Source organism: Mus musculus, chromosome 2 (genome assembly GCF_000001635.26).
Source record: "Mus musculus strain C57BL/6J chromosome 2, GRCm38.p6 C57BL/6J".
Lineage (NCBI taxonomy): Eukaryota > Metazoa > Chordata > Mammalia > Rodentia > Muridae > Mus > Mus musculus.
Genome location: NC_000068.7, coordinates 38,668,436 through 38,691,019, shown reverse-complemented (window position 1 = coordinate 38,691,019; position 22,584 = coordinate 38,668,436). Strand labels below are relative to the sequence as shown.

General features: G+C 52.0%; 1 long non-coding RNA gene and 1 pseudogene across 27 annotated transcripts; one reads left to right on the top strand and one right to left on the bottom strand.

The window, feature by feature from the left end:
- Positions 1–1,271: 1,271 nt before the first annotated feature.
- On the bottom strand, positions 1,272–21,765 carry Adgrd2-ps (annotated as a pseudogene). Of its 26 annotated transcripts, XR_003953799.1 has the most exons (17): positions 21,556–21,765; positions 20,110–20,205; positions 19,796–19,859; positions 19,292–19,504; positions 17,563–18,999; positions 17,028–17,421; positions 15,116–15,298; positions 14,444–14,548; positions 13,842–13,945; positions 11,476–11,531; positions 9,477–10,735; positions 9,090–9,243; positions 7,352–8,477; positions 3,570–3,611; positions 3,188–3,425; positions 2,499–2,529; positions 1,272–1,528 (listed from the first exon to the last, which is right to left on the bottom strand). The product of XR_003953799.1 is annotated as an adhesion G protein-coupled receptor D2, pseudogene, transcript variant X6 (transcript). The 26 variants fall into 26 exon arrangements; XR_003953811.1 differs by lacking the exon at positions 1,272–1,528 and adding an exon at positions 15,984–16,095 and having other exon boundaries at positions 1,869–3,425; XR_003953798.1 differs by lacking the exon at positions 1,272–1,528 and having other exon boundaries at positions 1,869–2,529.
- On the top strand, positions 18,966–22,368 carry Gm36744. Its single transcript, XR_374323.3, has 3 exons — positions 18,966–20,165; positions 20,445–20,568; positions 20,722–22,368. It is a non-coding gene; the product is annotated as a predicted gene, 36744 (long non-coding RNA).
- Positions 22,369–22,584: the final 216 nt, after the last annotated feature.

Here is a 22,584-nt window from a genome sequence, read left to right as displayed (position 1 = left end):
GCTGAGCATGTATGCTGCTGATACTTAACAAAGTCCACCTGCTCCAGAGGGAATGGACAACTGGCCCAGCCTTTCCTCCTCCTGGGCCTGCGTTCCCAGTGAAAGGCAGGGGCTCTGCTGTCTTCTCTCTTGTGAATCTCTGGCCTCTCCACCCAGGCAGAGCCTTCAATGCCTTGAACACAGCTTCCTCTGCCTACAGCCCTACATGTCTCAGGTCATAGCTGACCTTCTCTGCGTATTTACTGGGTGCAGGGTAGTTGCTGTGCCCCAAACTAGCATAGGACTGTATCATAAGGTCTTCTGAGAGAGAGCCTGTTATCCCCCATTCTGCAAATGACAGACAGGGAGGGCTTCAAGTTCTTCCACATCGTAGGTCCCCAGAAACAAATGCCTGGAGACCTGGACTTGCATAGGTGAGCCAATGCTCTCCAGGAATTGTGTCCCAGTTGCAACCCACATAGGGTTCAGGGAGGAAGCCACCAAAGCCCAGGGACTGTCTGTGCCTCTCTGGCTCTTGGGGGTTCCTCACTCACCCTGCCCTTTTGTCTCACTTGTCCTGTGCACACCCTGACCCAGCTCTGTAGCCCCAAAGGAGGCAGGCTGGATGGTGTTGGGGATCCGACTGGTGGCTGCACGGTGAGGTAGTGCCCTGGCCTGTTTTCAGTTGACTTCCATGCCGGTTCCTCCTCAGTGAGACAACCAATCCCTCACTCCTGAGTGAAGCCCAGCTACCTGTGAGCAGCCATGCCTCACACCTCCAGAAATCAGTGCCCAGGTGCCCACACCTGCTGCTCATGAGCTTAGACTGGCAGCAGGGAAGCCCCAGGCCTGTGCCTACACAGTTAGGACTAAGTCAATCTCCCAGCAGAGTGGGGATCTATAGCCTCAGGCCAGGGACACTGCCACTGCTGAATAGGCTGACTGCTGGGCAGAAGAGATGACTCAGGGACTAAAAGCACTTGCCACAAACCCGGATGACTTAAACTTTATGCCCAGAGCCTACATGGTGAAAGGGGAGAATTGAGTCATGTAAGCTGTTCCCTGACCTCCACATCCCAGCACATGCACACACACAAGACAATTTTTTTTTAAGTGCTAACAAAAACTAGCAAGCCTAGTGGCAAGGCAGAATCCCAAAGTCAAACTGACAGCTTCTCTGCTCCCGCTCCTCTCAGACGGCCCTGTCCATCTACCCCTTCCTGGCCAGGAAGACAACCTCTCCGTGTGTGTGTGTGTGTGTGTGTGTGTGTGTGTGTGTGTGTGTGTGTGTGTGTGTGTTGGGGGTGGCATAGGCAGAAAGCTTCAACACCTGGTTTATTATCAGGCACTGATGGGCGCCTCTGGAAAGTGGAAGGAACTAAGACAAACAGAAGGACCAGCCGGTCTGGTCCAGAGCTGCTTTTCTCTCACGTGGAGCTGCCTGCTGTACATTTCAGTCTGGGTTTCCGTTGATGAGCTGAGGTCTTCTGGCCACTGAGCTCCTGAAAGGCTGGGAGGAAAACCCTGCACATACGTGCCTTTTAGACCCCTGTAGGAAAGTGCAAGGGCTCTCTTTGGGCAGAGCTGGCAGGGATGGCCAAGATTAGGGAGGGTCTGGGAACAGAGACTTGGGGGAAAACTCTGCCACCCCAGCCTGCCTGCCCCTCATGGTCTCCCTGAGACAGTTTCTCTACAGTCAGAGCACCTGCATGCACCTACTGTCCCCAGAGCTTTCGGAAAGGACGCATGGCCAGCAGCCACCCCTCGCCGGAACCTTTGCCCAGGTTGCCTGAGTGCGTGGTTGGGAGGAGCTGGGGGCAAGAAGCAGGGATCGTCGGGCAGAGTAGGGGTCGGGAAAGTGGGGCCGAAGTGGAAGCGGCTTCGTTGCTACGAGCAGCCCTAGCAACGCACCCATTCAGCAGAGACAAAGGCACAGAGGCGCTGCAGTGGCTCTTGTTCTCGCAGACGGTTGTGCTTGCGGGTGGGGGCGGGGTGGAGGGGGGGGTTGGGCCTGTCGGGTGAGGGGCAGCTGCGCGCTCTGATCTTGCCTAGCCCTGCGCCCCTGATCTGCCTGCAGGGGGCGCTTCGGCCCCTTTTAGCGGACCAGAAGCTGAACATTCAAGGCTGCCTGCCACAAACCTTGGTCTGTGGATCACACCCCTATGACTATTGCTACATCTCAGATGCCGCATCTGTACAGGTAAGCCTGGTTCCTGCTACGCCACTGGCTGCCTTAGTCGCAGCTCCTCTGGATGCTTGGCCTCCTCTGCACACTTCGAGGAAAGCAGCCTCCCCTGACTGGTGGACCAGAATCAGCACCGGCCTGGGGTTGGGCACTGAGCCTAATCCCAGCAAGAGTTCCAAAAACAGGCCTCTCTTTCAGCCAGCCATGGGTATAGTTTGAGACTAGGCAGCGCTGATCTAAGATTGGTTCTTGTATGGTTGAGTCTCAAATTATTTTCATCTTGGAGCAGTGTGGGAGTGGAGGGATGAGGGAGTCTGCCCAGGAAGAGAAGTACCTGAAGTCTTAAACACTGTCAGCTCCACAGCCTAAAAAAGAGAACAGGAAAGATAGGTCCCTTTTCCTGTCCCCTGTCCCCTGGGAGCTCCTGGCCCTTCCCAAGAGGCCTTGGCTTTTAGGTCTGTCAGCCTACAGCTCTAGCTTTCCAGTGCAGAGGACAAGGTCCCTGCAGTCAGTGCTCACCAACCTTGTCCTAGCCTTTGCTGTGTCCCCAACCCTGCCATTACACTAGCTGGTCCCTTGTTCTATCTAGCCTTATGGGTCTTCTGGGTTCTGTAATGGAAGAGAAGGCTGAGGGAATCCTGGGTCTATGGGTCCCTAAAAGGGGGAAATATTTGGTGAACTGTGCACAGGCTAAGACATTGGACCCCCACTATCAGACACCCTAAAAATCTGCTCAGAACTTTACTCTCAGATTAGTGGTGAGGAAATTGAGGCCCACCCAGCTCTCGTATCAGGGGCTCAGGCACACTTCCTCTCCTTACCCCCCTACCCTGGGCTAGGAACCCTAGACAGGAGTTCTAAGTAGACCCCACCTCTGGTTGGTCACCCAACTGTTCTCCAAGGTCTCAGTTTCTTTGTCTTTCTAGTAGGCTTATAGAGTCTGCTGCTGTTCTCCTAGCTCTGGCTGAGTGATGGAGAAATCAAGGCAGCAGGAAACACTAGGCATGGAGATAGAGATTGTACCTCTCAGAGCAACAGATCTTCTCTGAGAATCCCAGACTCGGGCATTCTCCTGGGCCATGACCCAGGGACATGAAGCCTGTAGGTCACAAGGGCCAGAGAGTGTCTGAAAGAAGAGGTGTTGTGCTTGGCCCTGTCCATCTGGCCCCAGGGCCCCCTCACCCTTGGCCAGGTGCACCTGCTCTGCCCTGAGCACCTCGGCTGCCTTCTTCTCTGTCATCCTCCGTAGTGTGTTCTGCACCTGTGGGGGAGCACAGGTCAGGCCTTGACCTTCCCTAGAGCCCAACAGGTGGGTCCACCCTTGACTCTGTGAGAAGTAGGAGTAGGGACCCCAGTCTACCCTCCCTTGGTTTTTTTCCCCCCACAGTATGCTCACCATACTCACCTCTCCATTGTAAGCAGCGTAGACAAGGAAGATGTATGGGCCCTGTGGACAGGCCTCGTATCACTAAGAAGGAACACCCACCTGCTCTGTGGTCTGACCTCCCACTTTCCTTGGATCAAGAGCCCAGGACCACATTCAGTAGATACACTGAGGGACGTCAAGAGGCAGAAGGACTCAAAGCCTGCCTTGCCCTCCCGCTAGCCCTTTACTCTGCGGCCCATAAAGTCTCTTATTTCCTTCAGAGATTGAGTGTGAAGGGCTCAGCATTCAGGGCTAGGGCAGAGCTGACTCCTCTCCACATGTGTCGGGACCAGCAGGGCCTTGGCACTCACAAAGTACCAAGATAGTGCTGTATTTGGTCCCAAGATAGTGCTGTCCAAAAGGTCAGACTTGAACTGAGCCTAGAACTAGAGCCTGGAACTTACTCAGACACCATGTGACAGCATAAAAGGCAGCTTTCTGTTCAAGCCCAAGGCCAAGAGCAGAGGGCATTGGACTCCTAGGTCTTCCAGCCTTTGGGCCTCTGGTCTCCAGGCATAATGGATTGACATCCTAACACTAAACCCAGAGCCAGCCTGTCCCTTCTGCACCTCAGCATTGCCTTCTCCATGAGTCTCCTTTTCATACTGCACACCAGCAAACAAAGGCATCTTTCTGGACCCCACCACCCCAAGCTTGACATCACCCATGCCTCACACTCCCTACAATAAAACTGGGGTCTCCTATAGCAACTTTGGAGTCAGAACAGTCCGGTCCCATGTCCCCTCCTGACCCATCTCTTACCAGCCCTCACATTGTCCTGCCTCTCACAATGACACCCCTTTGCATACAGCTTTCACACCTTGGCTGAGAATCAGCCCTTCCACATAAGAATTCTCTCTATTCCCATGCTGCTTTGGCTGTCCTTTGCCCTCTCAGCCTCTGTGGTACCACACTATGGATAGGTTGTATGAGGTGGGCACTTTGGTCCCATGTACTATGTTCTTTGGGGTGTGACCCAGCAACTGGCCTGGGGGTTGGGAGGATCTGTAAAGCATGAATGAACGAACACATGAATGAACAAACAAAGGAGTCCCCATTCACAGAGCTTTGGTGTGCAAGCATTGCGCACAGCCCTTTGTAAAGGTTATTTCATTGGATCACCAGAAGATTCCTTGAGGCACAGACTTCAATCCCCATTAGGCAGGTCTACCAAGGTAGATGTGAGCTACCTCGCTACAGAGGTAAGGCATTGCTTTCCTTCCATAGAACCAGACATAGTGTGGGTCAGAAGAAATAAAAATCATTCCTGAATAACAAGTGAGGCTGGATCTGTTCTGGTCTCTCTAGATCTCGTTACTGTGCTGGGGTATATCCTGTCTAGTTTATGCCCAAGACAGAAGGTCAGGGCTTCGGGTATAGTGGAAAGAGATACAGATACAGGTGGTGTGATGGAAAGGAGAGGAAAAAAGAAAAGCCAGGCCTGGGGATGGTCACAGGCATCCAGGCGCCCAAGGACACAGCCTAGAATGAATCAGGGACCTGCCTGACAGCACCACACCCACAGGAACCAGGGGCAGGCCAGAGAAGGAGCCACAGACTGGGACAGGAGAGAGCTTAGAAGATGGAAAAGAGCCCAGGGGCAGTGCTAGGAAGAAATATCAACAGAGAAGACAGTGATAGCCTGAGAGACAGAAGGAATCAGAGAAAGTTCAGAAACAAAAGAAGCCACAGGTGGGGGGGGGGAAGATGTGGAGCCTAGGGTGTTCTACTGGTTGCACCTCTACGCTCCCTCCCCCAGCAGGCCTGGAGAACATTCCTGGTCATGGAGGGGGTACTGCCAGCAAGCTGACATAATCACCATGACAACGAGCTTCTGTCACCTTCAGTGTCCTGTTTTGAGCTAGAGAAACCTCATCAGGGTCACGTAGACACACAGGGAGAGCTGGGATAGAGCCTCTGAGTACGGGGGAACTCTGTCAGGAAAGGACACGGGTCCCAGTGTTCTGCTGTTTAGGCTAACAGGGTACTGGGGACCATGCTTACTCCTTATCATTGCCAGGGGTTGCTGAGGCCTTCTTCTCCCACAGCAAACCCCTTTCTTCTTGCCCCCACCCCATGTGCACATCTGTGTGGTGTGTACATGTATTTCTGCACATGTGTGAGCACATGTATATGCACGCGTGTGGCGGTCACAAGTCGCTGTTAGGTCTCAACCTCAACTCCTATCCACTTTATCTTTTGAGACAGGATGTCTCACTGGACTTGCAAGTCACTCATTCAGGTAGTCTGGCTGGCTAGTACGGTCCAGGGATCCTATCTCCACCTCTCTAGAGCTGGGGTCATAGGCATACACTGCAGCACTCAACTTCTTTTATGTGCTAGGGATCAGAATTTAGGTCCTTGTCCTTGCATGACAAGTACTTCAACTACTAAGCACCCCCATCACACACAAAACACACACACACACACACACACAGAGAGAGAGAGAGAGAGAGAGAGAGAGAGAGAGAGAGAGAGAGAGAGAGAGAGAGAGAGAGAGACTTGTCTAACTTAGCAGAGAATAGACAAGTCTCCCAGGTCCAGGGTTAAGGACAACGTGAACCAGGACTTCTCCCATCCCTGCCTTGCCCCCTCACGACTGTGCCACCCTTTATCTGGATGATGGTTGGCCTCTGCTTCCAGAATGTCATCTTCGACGTGTCTTTTCTTCTGCTGTATCCTAGCACCTCACATCACGGTAGGTAACTACCGGCTGTGACATGAACGGAAGAGCAGTCGTCACGACTACCCTCCTGAAGATTGTGCCAGGACTTGCCCACAGTCAAAGCTGACTACCCTTAGAAACTGAATATAGGACCCATCTTATTTCTGCCTGTTTTGAGGCCTTGGGAAAACAACTGCACAAGGCCCATTTCTCTGTGAGTTTGCTTTGAGATTTAACTGTGAGCTGGGCCAGAACAATCAGTCACACAGGCATCAGAAGCAGGCCTTACTGACTCAACCCTCCTCTCTGAGGGAGGCTTATTGCTCTGAGGACACAGGGCCCTAAACAGAGCTTGCCCCTGATTTGGGGAGTAAGCCTTTATTCAGCCTTGCCCTGAGTTGTGGGCTTTTTTTTGGCTCTGAGAGGGTGGGGATAGGGCGAGCTGGTGTGGACAAAAGGGTCAGGATAGCAGTGACAGGAACCACTCCTTGGGACCCTCACTGTCTTGGCATCTACTCCTGAGGCTGGTACCATCTGTTCCCGTCTTGGTTCCCAACAGGTCTGTAAATCCTGTAGACAGGAAGACGCAGGTGCTCAGATACTTCCTTGTCGCCAAGCTGTCATGGATGGCTTCATTGTGTGACTTCAGTATCAGTCTCCTGATTGAACCCTTTCCTAACCCTTTCTCATCACAGATAGGGTGGCCTGAGCCAACCCCACAGTAAGCTAGAGACACCTAAGGAGAGGGCAAAGGTTCTCTGTATGGCCTCACTGTCCTCCCAGTGATCCTTGAAGTGGCCGGTAAGCCTGAGAGACAGAAAGAATCAGAGACAGTTCAGAAACAAAAGAAGCCACAGGTGTGTGTGTGGGGGGAGTAGAGATGGGGAGCCTAGGGTGTTCTACTGGTTGCATCTCTGACACCCCACCTCTAACCCCAGCAGGGCTGGAGAGCCTTTCTCAACTTTCCAGTGAACCAAAAGCCCTCCGTCATGTCCCACGTGTGGACATAAGGGCACCATTTGCCACACCTCCCTTACCCCCCCTTTTTGCAGAATGCCCCACTTTGCTGTTGGATCCCTTCTGAATATAGGCTCACCTCCTGCTTAGTCTTGGCAAACCACACATCCTCTCTGAGTTCCAATGTTCCAGAGCCCCCATTCTATGTGTTCAGGGCCTAAAAATACCTGGAAGGAATTGAGAAACACAGCAGCGTAGGCCCAGATTGGGCTAATGTGTACCAGGAAGGCCAAACAGCCAGGTCAGGCCCAGGACAGGTAACAGGGCCAGCACAGGTTTCACCATGGCCCTTTGGGGAAAGGAAGCAGAGCTAAGGGGCCAGTGTGATTCCCTGGTCTCTGATGGATGCTGCAGTACCCAGGAAGTACACGGCGGGGGTGGGGGTAGGGGGGGGATGTCTGCAACTGCAGATTGGGAGAAGGCTCTGCAAAGCCCTTGGGTGGAGCTTGCTTCCTTCTTAGTAGGGGTGGTGGTACTGGGAGATAAGATTTCATTCGTTCCCAAGTCTAGTTTGCAAAGGCGAGGCAGCTGCCCAGAACTGGTCAGGGAATGGGAGCGTGAGTCAGGAAGGCTCTGCAGCCCTCTCCAGCAGCCTGGCCTCCCTGTCTTCTCAGGCACTTGCTGGTTTGAGTGGTTCTGCTGCAGCAGAGACTGGTCAAGTGAGGAAGGCCACAGAGAAGGCCGGGCTATAGGAAGAAGGTCACAGCATTGTGCTCCAGTAGTCATGGTGCTGGGGATGGGAAGGGTCTTTGGTAGAGCTAGAGACCTGAATCCTTACTCTGATCCTGAACTGGGGATGGCCTGACTTGAGGACTCCTCCTGTCTTGTCTCAGGCAGACCCTCAGCACCTTCTGCAGATAGTGAGGCCCCAGGGCAGTGGCTGGTATCCCCAGTGTCTTACACAGCGTGACATACCCAAGCATGGGTGTCTCGTAAGCAAGGTCACACGTGTACTCACTACTTAACACAGGCTCACACTTGGCCACACATCCCAACACAGACTCACATGCTCACACTACACCACGCTCATGTGAGGTGCCAGCTGGCCCTGTACCCCAATCTCACCCTGCCCCCCTAGCTGAGCCTCACCACATTTGGAACTTGATCTTCTGCTGTAGGTCAGGCTGTGGGCTCAGCATGCGTGCACGGCGGTGGGTGCTGGATAGAGTGATCATTACAACATGGACCAGGATGTAAGTATTTGCCTGGAGGTTGAGCTCCAGTGAGCAAGAGGAATCACCTCTTCCCAACATGCCCCTCCCTTGTAGCACCCACACCTCCCAGCTCCCAGTCAACACAAACAGAACGGGCCCCACAAAGGATGGCATCCGTGTGAACATTGAGCTAGCAGTGTCCAGAAGCCACATAGTCATGAGGGTGCAATGCTAGAGTGATGGCCACAATGGCCACAGGAATGCCTAGGGAAGGAGGAAATAGACTCAGGCCATGCCACCACTCATTGCTGTCTTGGATCCAGCCCACAACTGTCCCCTGGGCCAATCTAAGAGGTGGAGACTGAGGCTGCTGAGTGGAAGGGACTTAAGAAAAACAGACTGGGTACAACTAGAATCTCATGTAACTGGGGAAACTGAGATCACATCAGAGATAAGTATCAGGTGGTACTGGGTGAAAAAGGTATAGGGTAGTATTGAGTGCTGGATGTTCAGTGGTACTGGGTACTAGGTATTAGGTAGTTCCTAGGTGCTGTTGGATGCTGAATGATACCAATGTGCCCAAGGATGGGTCTGGGTGGTACTGGTGTGGGGTAGTATTGGAGAGCAACGGAAAGAACAAGAGTGGGGATCAGGGGTCCTCACCCCAGCCTGCAGTATAGTACAGCCTCATCCTGGGGCCTGGGTGCATGCTCACGGCTACCACCTTGCTCCAAAGCAGCAGTCCCTCTGCCAGCATCCAGGAGAAGGCAACCAGAAAGAGAAGATGCATGGCCGCTGTGACAACCACACAGGTCACCTGAGGGAAGATGGAGTTCACTGTGGAGCTCAGCTCTAGGCACAAGTTACCCTGACCCAAAGAAGTCATGATTGATGCTCATCCAAAGAAGTCAGGGAGAAGGTCTCTGTCACCTGTACCGCCTGGGTCTTTCTCCTCTGGGATTTGTTCTCCACCAGGGCAAGGAAGGCACCAGCAGGTAACGGGGGAGGAGACCAATCCCAGAGCTTACCAGTCACCTGCTGGTTGCCTACCTTGTTGCTCTTTGCCCACTCGCTGGTCATGAGGAAGGCCTCAGCAGAGGCCAGGGAAAATCTTGTGGATTGTGGTCCGTTCAGACACGGGAACCCTGTATAGGCAGAAGGGTTGGCTAACAAGGACAGCCCCATCAGCCTCACGCACTTTCAGCCAGGCCTTGGGGGTGGAGGGGTTCCTGGTGACTGGCCTCATGTAGGCAGCAAGGGACCCAGCTCACCCTAAGGGAAGCCCCAGACCAAAGTCTCATGGGGATGGCTGTAGAGTCTAAGAGGTGACAAGCCCAAGTGTGGGACACTTCCTCACCCAGCCACCACGAAGAGCAAGGAGGTGGTAGCAAGAGCACAGAGGGACACACCACAGCCCACAAATAACAGAGTCCTCAGCAGCGACTCCTCTTCAGGACCTCCCTGCAGCGAAGGACAGTGAGGGGCCCATCCTCATCCTATTGGCACAAGACTCACCCTGCCTGCTGACCGCAAGTCTCCCTAGGGGATCAAGGATGGCAATAGTACCACCACCAGGGACTAGGCCTGCACACAGTAGGTGCTTAATAAATGAATGTATCTCTCTCTTGCTGGGTCTCCCTAAGAGAGCCCTGAATTGGAAGTCACTCTCAAGCCCCGGGGGATGTCCTGTGAGGCAGGCGATACCTGTGAAGATCACAGACTGCTATTAAAGACGAAGCTGCTGATGGGTTATAATGCGACACAGAAAATAAGCACGTACGCCTTCCCGAGGGCTCTTTCAGACCCAGAGTCTGCTTAAGGCACCGACTTGACCTTGGAGCAAATGACCACCGGGTTCCTTTCTGTCTCCTTGGAGCCCTTTCTTAGTCTACTCTGGAGTCAGCTTCCCTCTTGATTGAGTCTCCGCTTCCTCTCAAACTCACCTGAATTCATGATTTATACACAAATTCTTCATCAGGACACCCTCCTGAACCCCAGTCCTAGACCCAATCGTTCCACACAGCCCTACCTGACATCCCACCACTTCCTCTCCACGCCCATGTCCAGCTGGGCCTTGGTCCCTGGCCCACCCTCCATGTGTCCAGTGCAAGGTCTCAGGATGACTTGGCCTCACGAGTTACCTCCCTCTGCAGCTGCGGTTACCCTGTTTCTCCCTGCTCACCAGGACGTCATGCACCTGCAGCAGGATGGCAAAGCTGGTGCTGTGCTTGCAGAGGCAGGTGGTAGAGTCTGGGTGTAGAGTGAGCACTGAGCAGCCAGTGATGGCCCAGGAGCCCCCTGCATCTGAGCTTAGGGTTAGGACAGAGCAAAGGGGCTCTTGAGATGTGGTGGACACAGGGGAAGACAGGGCAGACAGAGGTCTCTCTACCTGAAGCTGAGGGCTGCTTTGCCTCCAGTCAGTGATATGTCCTTGGCCAGTAACTAACCCTTTGGGCCCCAGTTTCCCATCCAGCAAATATGCTTAATTTTCTCAGGGATGGTAGAACCAGAGGAGGTCAGAAGAACTGATGGCCTCTGTTTCTTGCCTGGACTGGTTGCTAAATATTCGTGGGTGATGTCCATTCCTTCTGATGGAGGCCCAGGAGGAGACTCAGACAATGCTCAGGATCACAGCCTCATAGGAATCCCTCTTAGCAGCCATTGGATAGTTGAGTCTCCTTCAGGGCACCTCCCAAAATCAATGCTACCTCCTTCATAAGCATCCTAGGACGAAGCTCAATGCCATGTGGGTAACACATCCCCCTTGGCCCAGCTTCTCCTGGAGCTGTATGGGGTCTGGAAAGCAGTTTTGGGAGACCCCAAACACCCCCAAGTCCTAGTTCCTTTGCAAACAGAGGGGACATAATTTTTTTAATTGTCTGATTTAGAGTTGGGTGAGATGGTTTAACAGGCAAAGGCCCTTGCTGCCAGGCAAAGCTGACAGTCCGAGTCCCCAGGACCCACATGGTAGAAAGAAGTGACTCTTGCAAGTTGTTCCCGGACTTCCATACACATACAAAGACACAAATAAGTCAATGTGGAAACTTACTTGGCACTGAAATTCCAAAAAGCACAGACAGGCTGGAGAATCTTCTGTGGAAAGACCTAGGGATAGTGCAGGTATATGAATGTGTATGGGGACGTCGGTCAAGTAAAGAGACAGCCTTCTGGATGGGAAAATCTTTGTTAATTATACATATGACCAGAAATTAATATTTAGAATATATTAAAAACTCTAAAAATTAAACATCACCCTCCCCCAAACAAATGATTCAATCTATAAATGTGCTAATGAACTGAACTGACAGGTCTCAAAGAGTACTGCAAATGGCTGATAAATATATGATAAAAAGTTCAACATCCTTAGTCACCAGGGAACTGAGGGTCAAAACAGCTTTGAGATTCCTTTCATCCATTGCATCATCAAGAAAACAAACAATGGAGCCTGGAGAGATGGCTCTGTGGTTAAGAGCATGCATTACTCTTGCAGAGGTTGGAAGCTGGGTTCCCAGCACTCTTGTTGAGCAACTCACAGCTGCCTATAACTCCAGATCCAGGAGGATCCAACACTTCTGGCCTCTGTGGGCACCTGTACCCTCCCCCACATGTACAAAAAACCTAAAAGGACACAAATGAATATTTTAAAACAGAAAACAAGCAACAATACACTCTGACAAAGATGTAGGGAAGAAGGAACCCTATACACTGCTGGCAGGATATAAACTGGTGCAAAGGCTATGGGAATCAGTGTAGAGGATTGTCAAAAAACTAAGATTAGCTGGGCGGTGGTGGCTCATGACTTTAATCCCAGCACTCAGGAGGCAAGGCAGGTGGATCTTTGAGTTCAAGGCCAGCCTGATCTACAGAGGAAGTTCCAGGATAGTCAGATCTACACAGAGAAATTCTGACTCAACAAAACAAAACAACCATATATGGGGTTTAGAAAGATGGCTCAGCAGTTAAGAGCACTATGTTCTTTTCCAAAGGTCCTGAGTTCAGTTTCCAGCAACCACGTGGTGGCTCACAACCATCTGTAGTGGGGTTCTATTCCCCTCTTCTGGCACGCACCATATATACACACAGAACACAAACATATGTATATGTGTGTATCTATGTATGTATATATATATATATGTATATATATATACATATATATGAAGAAGAAGGAAGGAAGAGGGACATGGAAGAGAAAGAATAATAAGGGTAATAGATGGGTGGAGGATAGTGATATACAAATATGAAAATGTAATAAACCTATTATTTAAAAGGTAACTAAAATCTTAACTGAAATCACGTTAAGCAGTACACTAAACTGCATATTTATTTACTCTATCTTCTGTATTCTTGGGTTCTGCCTCCATGTATCCAACAAACCACAGATCAAAAATATTTTTTAAAAACAGAAAGAAAATATGAAAACAAAAAATTGCCTCTGTCCTAAACATATAGAGACTTTTTCTGGTCATGATTCACTACACCAGACCTTAGTTTATAGCTCACGTCACTGACATTGTACTAGATACCATGAGTGAGCTAAAGGGAACTAGGTGCATCTAGAGAAGTGTATAGAGGGCACTGTAACTTCCAAGCCATTCTGAATAAGGGATTTGAACATCTATCTCTGCGTTCCAGTGGCTGGGGGGGTGGGGGGGTGGGGGGGTTCTAGAGCCACCCACTCAAGGTTGAGGATTGATGAGGGTGCACTGCAACCAAGCTGACTGAGACTTTTGGGAGGATATACAGACAAACTGATACAGAAGCCACACTGGGTGCACACGTGTGTCCAAAATGACCACCTGTGAGCAACAGACCCTTAAGCTTTCTTTAAAATACCCCAAGGGTTAAAAAAAAACCAACAACAGGGCTTTGCACATTGCATACCATGAAACCAAACCCTGTGGATGTGTGTATGTATCATATATTCATCTATTTATTTATTTTTGTTATATAGTCCTAGGATGACATCCTTGGTTTATCCACTTAAAGATGGGGCCAATCATATAGTCTTTCTGAGCACCACAGGGGATAGGCATTGGAGGGCTCAGTGAGCGTTGCTTAAATTATTTATGGAGCTATTGTGAAAAGTGCACAGTACCCCCCTCCTGACCCCTTGGGAATGGAGGAGATCATTAGGGATGACTGTTATTGCACGAACACACACACAAGCACGCACGCACAAGTGTTGCCTGTATGTATATCTGTGTAGTGCCCTTAGAGGTCAAAAGAGGACATTGTGTCCTCTGGGACTGGGGATGAATCTGGGTCTTCAGGAAGAGCAGTTTTAACTACTGAGTCATCACTCCAGCCCGAATGAGCATGTTTAGATCTTGGCTTTCCAGTGAACAAATACTGGCAAGTGTGGGGCAGGGGATCAGGGAAAGGGGTTAGCCAGACAAGTGCTGCACCAGCCAGTACCTGGGTCTGGTGCTGCAGGTGAAAGGTCACTGCTGTGTAGAGCTCCCGGCGGCATCTCGTACCTTAGAGAGAGTATAGCTGATCCCACTTGGGTGCTTAGGGACCTGTAGGAGCAGATGGAACTTTTAAGGGTGGTTCTGGATGTGGGGAGTGATAAGCGTGCCCTGGGTCATTTCAGCCAAGGGGAGAGCACGAGACCTTGACTTGGGGCCCTAAGGTCCAGCCTCAGGGGCTTGTTGGAAAGCCCAGTCTCTTCTCAGAGTCTCAGCTCTAAAGCCAGACTCCAGATAAGAAGGGGGCAAGGCTCCACCAGGCTCCTTTCTGCAGACCCAGCACACTGATGCCCACCATGATGGGGGTCTGGGAGGAGGTGGCTTCTTGGGGTGTGAGGGAGACACACTGGGTACACATGTGTGTCCAAAATGACCACCTGTGAGCAACAGACCCTTAAGCTTTCTTTAAAATGCCCCAAGGGTTAAAAACAACAACAACGGGGCTTTGGACATTGCATACCATGGAACCAAACCCTGTGGATGTGTGTATGTATCCTATACTCATCTATTTATTTATTCTCTTCAATCTGCTGCGAGGGGTTTGCTCACCTCTGCATCCTTGCCTCCTTTGAGCCATTAGTGGCCTTGCCCCCAGGGTATGCTGGAAGACTCTTGAGGTGAGCCAGGTGTGGATGACCATGACTTCAGCGAGGCCTGGGAGGGTGGGAGACACAAGCTGTGGCTGAAGGCATTGCTCTTTCCTTTTCACAGGGGAACTGAGGGTCAGAAGCCAGTGACTTTTCTAAGATCACATAACAGAAAAGTGACTAGTGCAGAATCCCAACCAGCCACGGTTAACACATCTGGTCAGCCCCGCTCACTCAGTCCCTGCTCACTATGGCCCAAAGATTCGTTTCTTATTATATCTAAGTACACTGTAGCTGTCTTCAGATGCGCCAGAAGAGGGTGTCAGGTCTCATTACGGGTGGTTGTGAGCCACCATGTGGTTGCTGGGATTTGAACCCAGGACCTTTGGAAGAGTATTCAGTGCTCTTACCCGCACTGGTGCATCTCACCAGCTCCTGGTTAACACATCTTAACCTATAGTTCCAAACCCTTTTGTCTGTCCTGTACACTGATTCCCAACCCCTGAGTGGTCAGGGCTGGGGCCTTTTTCACCTAGCCACTTCTGAGGAAATCATGTGAACTCACTGGAAGAGACTGTGTGGATGCCATATGTTTCGCTTGGAACACAACAGGGTTCCGGTCATCTCTCCTTACCTCTCCCAGGGAGCCGCCTCACTTCACCTGCAGGGATGTGGGTGTGGTCTGGTCCATCTGGGTGCCCTGCAGGGATGTGGGTGTGGTCTGGTCCATCTGGGTGCCCTGCAGGGATGTGGGTATGGTCTGGTCCATCTGGATGCCCTGCAGGGATGTGGGTGTGGTCTGGTCCATCTGGATGCCCTGCAGGAATGGTGAACGTGTGCCCTCCAGTGCTGGCCTCCCGCAGGTGCAGGTTTTGCACCTCCAGGCCTGGGATCAGATGGAGCAGCAGCCGGATCTCAGGAGGGAGGGCTTTCTTCTGGGGTGCCCATGGCTGACTTGTCCTCTCCCCACTATAGGACTAGGGACCCACCATGCAAGCCCAGAGAGGCTGAGCCACTACCCAAGGTAAAATGGCTTCCTGGATTCCTGAGGGAAGGGTATTACCATGGGGGGTGGGAGGAACCTGTGGCTAACGGTTACTGTGAGAGTCGCCAAATCGATCTCCAAGCACTTGATGAATGTGAACTTGGGTCTGCTCTGTGCAGAGACTGTTCAAACAGCCCTAGAACCCTAGGGACATCAAGAGGAGGAGGGGTAGTCCTATTATGCAGGGACATGTTCAAGATGTTAGACTGAGGAGAACTCGTGTGTGTGTGTGTGTGTGTGTGTGTGTGTGTGTGTTGGGGAGTTGGTACCCAAGCAGGGCTCCAAGGGGAGATATTTGCTAGGAGATCAAGGAAGAAAGGGCATTGTGGGCAGAAGATACAGCCTGGGTAAAGAAAGGAAATATTGTGATGTGCACGGAAGTACAGACAGTGATCTCTCAGGGACCACACTGAGCAAGGATAGCTGGGATTCGCTGTGGAAGTGGATGGCTGCTCACCACCAAGATGATGCTTGAAGTGGATTCGAGGCTGCACAGAGGTCAGTGTGGAACTCAGCAGGGATGCCAGGCACTGCACACACATCACCAGAGCCATGGGCCCACCAACCACCTGGGAGGAAGCTGTAGCTCTGCTCCCACTCCAGGCCCTAGTGCCATGGGCCCTGACCTGGGGCCACAGATGCTCGGGGTTCTGGCTTTAATGGCCTCAAGATCAAGGCCTGAGTTCCCTGTCTGCCTCAGCCTCCTCTGACCTCTCCAACTGTGTCTATCAAGTCAAGTCTCAGGTCTCTTAGCATGGCATGTGGCTACTAGCCTGTTGTTTACTAACTGGAGTCCACTCTGCTTGGGACAACTCTCTCTTCACACTGATTCAGAGCCAAGCTCATAATAGATGTGCTCAGGTTCCACATTAAAAAACAAACCAAACCAAACCCAAATTCACTGAGTGGTTACCCACTGTCTGCTGTGAACATCGCCCTGTTCACTTTACTATTGCCCCAGCAAGGCAAGTGTGAGAACCCCATTCTCTAGGTAAGAAAGCTGAGGTCCACAGCTCCACATCCCCTCATCTACGACAGCGCCCTGGATCCATAGTTACAGGTGAGCACCATACCACCAGCCTCACTGCTGGTTACCTTCCTATTTACTCTTACACCCTGTCTATTCCTAATCCTGTCCACTAGTATTATTTTGCAAGGATGGATTTTCTAATAGCCTCTCCTTCCAGAGCAACTTCCTGTTCTCCAGAGCACCTGCCAGTGCATTTAGGCAGACATGATGGGTGGGCCACTCCACATAAAGGATCCCCAACTTGAGGCAGTTGTCAGATTCTTGGATATGGGGAGGGCCCTTATCACCAATGGCTCTTAATACCATTCTTAACTATGTGCTGTGTTCAAGTGGACTTTCCACTCATAGTGACAAAAGGAGCCTCTCGGATGGCATGGAGAGATGCAGCCCTCAGAAATAGGTGCGGACTCACCCACAGTTACTCAATAAGGGGCTGTAAGACCATATCCCATCCAGCTCTGCCTGCCTCACCTCACTGATAGACAGCCACGCGCTGGCTGATTGCTCCTCCAGGTCAGGCTGGCCACAGATACAAAGCGTCTGCCAAGCTCCTCCCAGGGCTGGGTCGGCAGCTCTGGCTCCTCAGCTCTGAGGGCAACCACCCTCTTCAGGAAGTGCAGGATAGCCAACAGGGTCACAGGCCCCAGTGGACCTGGCTTCTCTGCCAGGACTCTCTCCAGAAGACCCAGGAAGCTGGAAGCCTTGTCTAAGGACAGAATCCCCGGGGTTTCAGACAGGGGGCTTGGGAGGAGCTATGGGTAGAGGAATAACTGGCAGGAGGGAACTCTCCAGATTCCACAGCTGAGCACTGCCAGGGTCTTCTTAGTGGATCAAATTTGTCAAAAGCTCCCAGTTGTCAGGGGTTCTAAAGCAAGAGCAGGAAAAAATGGGGTTCCTGTAGATATTTTAGATGGAGAGGGGGTGTCTCTTTACAGGTAAGAAAAACAAGGCACAGGGAGTTGGCTCACAGTGCCACAGACTTTCCAGTCTTCAGGGATGGACTCACCACAGTGGCACTGGCCAAAGCATTGACTCTGCTGGTAACATCCTGATCTGGCATGACTGGAAGCCCTGAAGCTGCTGATAGGTCTCTGCAAAAGGTGGAGGCCAGGTTGCACCCTGGGCAAAGGAGGGGCCAGCCTGTTCCATGACCACCCTCAAAGTACTGTTCTGGGGAGGAAAAGCATATCTGTGACATTGTCTGAAATATTAAACAACATGGTAGATGGGGAAACTGAGGCACAACATGGCAGAATCGCTTTTTCAAAGTCACACAGCTGAGATTTGCCCCAGGCCTGTCTGGACAGACTGCCCTGTTGTCCAGATCTATTGGGTCCTCAAACCTGGAGATTATAAATGCCCTCTAACTTCTCTACTATTCAGCAGAGCTCTGGCACAGCTAGGCACACCTTTTGAGTAGCAGCAGAGGAACAGTTGTAGGTACATGCAGAGTTCAAAGCCCTTGGTGCCAGGTCCTAGGCTCCACATGGGACACTCCTCTGAGGGTACTGGCCAGAGTAGCAAAGTGTCAAGACCACAACTTGGCTATTTACCTATGCAGGCCCAAAAGGTGCTTGCACCTGATTGGGAAGCAGCATGCAGCATCGCCCCACCATGGGGCATGTTGGGATCAGGGAGATGAGGCCCTGAAGCTAGAACTGAGCAAGGCCATGCTAAGTAAGCTTCTGGCCCTGAAGAGGGAGTGGCCAGAATTGGAAGAGGTCAAACCAGCAAAGGCTGAGCTGGATACTGGTGCTAGATGGGGAGGGGCCAGAATCAACGGGCCACCTAGGGGAAGGATTTAGCATCTCGGCCAATGTCTTACCAGGACAGAGCAGGCACACAAGCACAGTGGGCAACAGTGAGGGCGTGACGTCCAGGGCCTCTGGGTCCCACTGAAAGGGCAACCCCCCCCCCCCGGGGGTGTGTGTGCAGGCACGAGCGCGGCGCACTTGCTCGAGACTCAGCACCAGGTCCCACAGGTAGAAGTCAGTAAGGTTGCCACTGAAGGTGTTGCGGCTGAGAACCCGCCACCCAGGGAGTCCTGATCCTGACCCAGAACAAGCACACCGTAGGTCGGCACGGGGTGGCCTGTGCTTAGTCCCTGAGCCCTTGCACGTTGCCTCCCATCGGTGAACAGCTCCTAGTGCCCGCTGCGCTGCTCCCACGTGGCACACACGTGGTGCCAGCGACTGTCAGCTCGGAAGATGGCATTGAAGGGCACATGGTGGCCGCCTCCGGGTTCCACGAAGGTGCGCAGCTGCAGTGCGTTGGCCACAGCCGGCGTGGCCAGGGAGAAGAGTGGTCACCTCAGTTGCTGTCTCATCCCACTGAACATGCACGCAAGCCGTGAACGCCGCCAGCGCGGGCAGTACCGTGGGCAGCTGTGTGGTCCTGTCAGCAGTCCTCTTGTGGAAGACCAACGCAGCCGTGGTGTGCTCACCTGTGGGGACAGACGGCAGAGCCTCAGTTTCCCTATCTGCCACAGGGCCTGCCATTCGCTGGCACAGCTGTGGAGCCTGTGATGGGATTTGGGATTCCTCTAGACTGGAGAAGAAAGAAGTGGGGGTTCCAGGCACCCTGCCCAGAGTTAACCCTCACTTCCAGAATGGGCATGCACTGTTAACTCCAGCTCAACTGAAACTGTTGTCTCAGTGAGACCCCCATTTATGGAGGGCCAGACACTATCCTCCCCCCCTCCCCTTTATTGCACCAGATTCTGAGCTCATACTCACGCCTCTGCGGCTGACTTCGTAATGAGGCCTCTCTTTGTCCTACCCAGACCGAGCTAGGCAGATGTGAAGCGAGAGCCCTATCTAGGGGCCCCAGTGCCAAGTGGCCAAACCTCTGGTCACAGGACTCTTGGGCTTGCCACCAGCTCAGCCGCTGTCCTGTGAATTCGCACAACGCCTCTGTGGTCTGCAGCATCTCACCTGGGGCAGCTGGGACTGGAGGTCATAGGAGAGTGAGCGCAGGAGAGAATTTTATGGGCATCTCACCCTTTTGGACAGGGCCAAAGTCAGTTCTGAGTCTGTTGGGCCAGGCCAGGACTGTCTACTCTGTGACTCGGCCCCTGGAGTCTTTCTATACAACAGGAATGTGATGGAGCCTCCCACAGGGATTTGAAGGAAACACTACCTCCTCCCCTTTTCTGTATAGTTCAGACCAATATGCCAACCAGGTGACACAGCTGGGCTGTATCTATAAAGGACCTTTCTGAAAGGACCTTTCATACCAACCTGTAGCCAAAGGGTTCCTTTATTCGCCTGGAGAGTTAGAGAAGGTCCCAGGGAGACTTCTGATCTGAGAGAGAATATGGATGTAACTTCGGATAGGCACTTCTCACCAGTGTTGAATACCTACTGTGTGCTCCAGGGGTGACGTGTTGGTTGAATGTCAGGAGCATAGCACACAGTAGTTGCTATTGTTCTGTGTATATGCAAGGGTTTAACTTTAACATTCTTTGAAGTGTGGTAGCCACTTGGCAAATGAACAACTTTGGGTTCCCTTGACCTCCCCGGGGCTGAACTCTTCCCTCCAGAAATTCAGGTACCAGAAGATAGAGGAGGCAGTGACTCGGAGACATCTTTCCGGATGCAGCCATGGCAGGTGAGGGGCAGTGGGGAATCACACACCTGGCCAATGTCAGCTGAGAAAAAAACAAAACAAGGAAACAGAGGTGAGTGTGCTGAGCATGGTGGCACATTCTCGCAGTCTCACCGCCTGGTGAAGGCGGGAGGAACAACCTCAACTTCATAGCCATTCAAAGTCAGCCTAGGCACATGAGACTCCACTTCAGAAAAACAACAACAAAGGCAACTCTGCCACCTGCCTTGGAACCTCCTTGGAGTTCTACAGGGTCCAACCATTCCTTTCCTTGGTTTCCAGACCTCACTGAGCTGGGAGCCAAAGCTGTGGGGCTAGAGCTCAGGAAAAGGGATGGCATTTGCTTGTACAAAAGGATGGTCTCCAGGAGCATCTTCAGGATCGCAGACTGGGAACCGTAACCCTGGTAAGTTTCAAGGGCTACAGAAATCCACTCTCCAGGGAGGGGTGGACACAGCCCAGGAGCTCAGGGCCATGTGGTCTTCTGGGGGCTCTCAGCTTGGGGGGGGGGTTGTCAAGGCTCTGCCTTGTCTGTCCTACATTCTCTATGTTTTCTTAGGTATTTGTTTGAGTCAGGGTCAGCCATGTAGCTATGCTGGCCTTTGAGTCCTCCTACCTGAAGATGCAACTGTGGACTGCCACACTCACCCATTTAAGCATCATCCATTTCCATACCCCACCCTGTTTCTTAAGACCTTTGACGACACTGTCCCCTCTACCTGGATCAGCCTCCCACACCCTCAGTTGTCCCTTCTTCAGGATAGATTCTCAGTCCCCACCCCCCACCAACATTAGTGGTAGACCTATCCTAGCCCCGATGTACAAACTGGGGATACGGTAGCCATGGGTGATTTGGAGACTGCTCCTGGCAAGCTACAGGGATTGGCCTTCTGGGTCTCTGTCCCAGCCCTGGCATGCACAAATGACTTAGACAACACACTGTCCTTGCCTCATGCCATTTGGGAGTCTGGCCCCTCACAATAATAATGCATACCCTTTCTTTATATAAAAATACGTCCCGGGCTCAGGAGGACTCAGAAGTGCACATTCTCGGGACCCTGAGAATCGCCAATTTATTGTAGTTTTGCCACTTTTAAAATAATACCTGTTTCTACCTGTCCCATCTCAACAAAAGTGGGTAGGAAATAGTAGCTGGGAGCTGAGGTTCAATTATCACTATATGCAGTGTGGATCGTAGTGATGCTGTGTCCCTTCTGTCTGCACCCTCCAGCCCCGTGTGGCCCACCTCTCTCCCTCAAATAAATTTGACTGCCACCACGGGTCTCCTCTCCACGAGAGAACTCTGAGACATCCCCATCAGGCTGATGAGGCCTAGGACCTGAGCCTCTCTTCACTGCTGGTCCCTCTTCTCATCCCAGTCCCTGGTTCTCACCTGCTTTACTGGTGCTGTCCTCTACCGGCCCACCAGGCCACTGTCAGCTCTGCTTTTGGAGCCGGCTCTCTGCTAGGCAGCCTAGCCAGTCGGGTCCCGAAGGATAGGGGCGGGACTCTGTGACTCCTCCCAGAGACCTGCCCCCTTGTGTCTAAGAGAGAACTTTTAGCGGCTGCACAGAACGTGACAGTTGACCTGTTCTTCTACCGGCACACAGGTGAAGGCTTCCTATTAGAAAGAGTAGCGCTGTGAGACTTGGATAAAGAATGAACTTGGGGATGCTAAAGGGTCCTTGTAATTCTGGATACCTTAGGTAACCAAGCTAGTGGGAGCAGAGGGAACCAACCCTCAGCATATTGCTACCTTGAATTGCTCCCCCAGCCTGCCTCCCCTTACATCCACCCCACTACGAGGACAGTTGGCACAGCCTGTTTTGCAGGAAAACCATGGACAATTAGTTTCAACCGGAGCCATTCTCATGGAAGGTGGGAGGGGCGGGGCATCGCCAAGAGGACAATGGAAAGCTAAGGGCGGGGTGCTGGAGGCCCACCCCACCTGCCTCAGTGGTTTTAACCTCAAGGACTTCTGCTTGGGAGTGAAATCTGGCTTGATGACCCTGCCACCAAGGCCTCGGGTCCACACTGCCATGTTCATACTGCCTCCTGGGTGAATATTACCTGCCATCGATCCTCAGCTTCAGCAAGTGTAAGTGGAGGATGACAAACAGGATTGAGGTGGGGTTGCTGTGCCAGTTCAGCATCTTTGAAACTGTGATCAAACACACAGCACATTGAATGTACTATCCACGATAGTTTATTTTAATTTTATTTGTTTGCTTTTGAGACAGGATCTCATTTTGTAGCTTTGACTGGCTTGGAACTTGCCAAATAGACCAGGGTGGCCTTGAACTCACAGATATCAACCTGTCTTTTACCCCCTGCATGCTGGGCTCAAAGGTATGCCCTGCCATACTTGGCCTATTTTATCTTATTGGTTTTGCTTATGTAGCCAAGGGTGGCCATACACTTG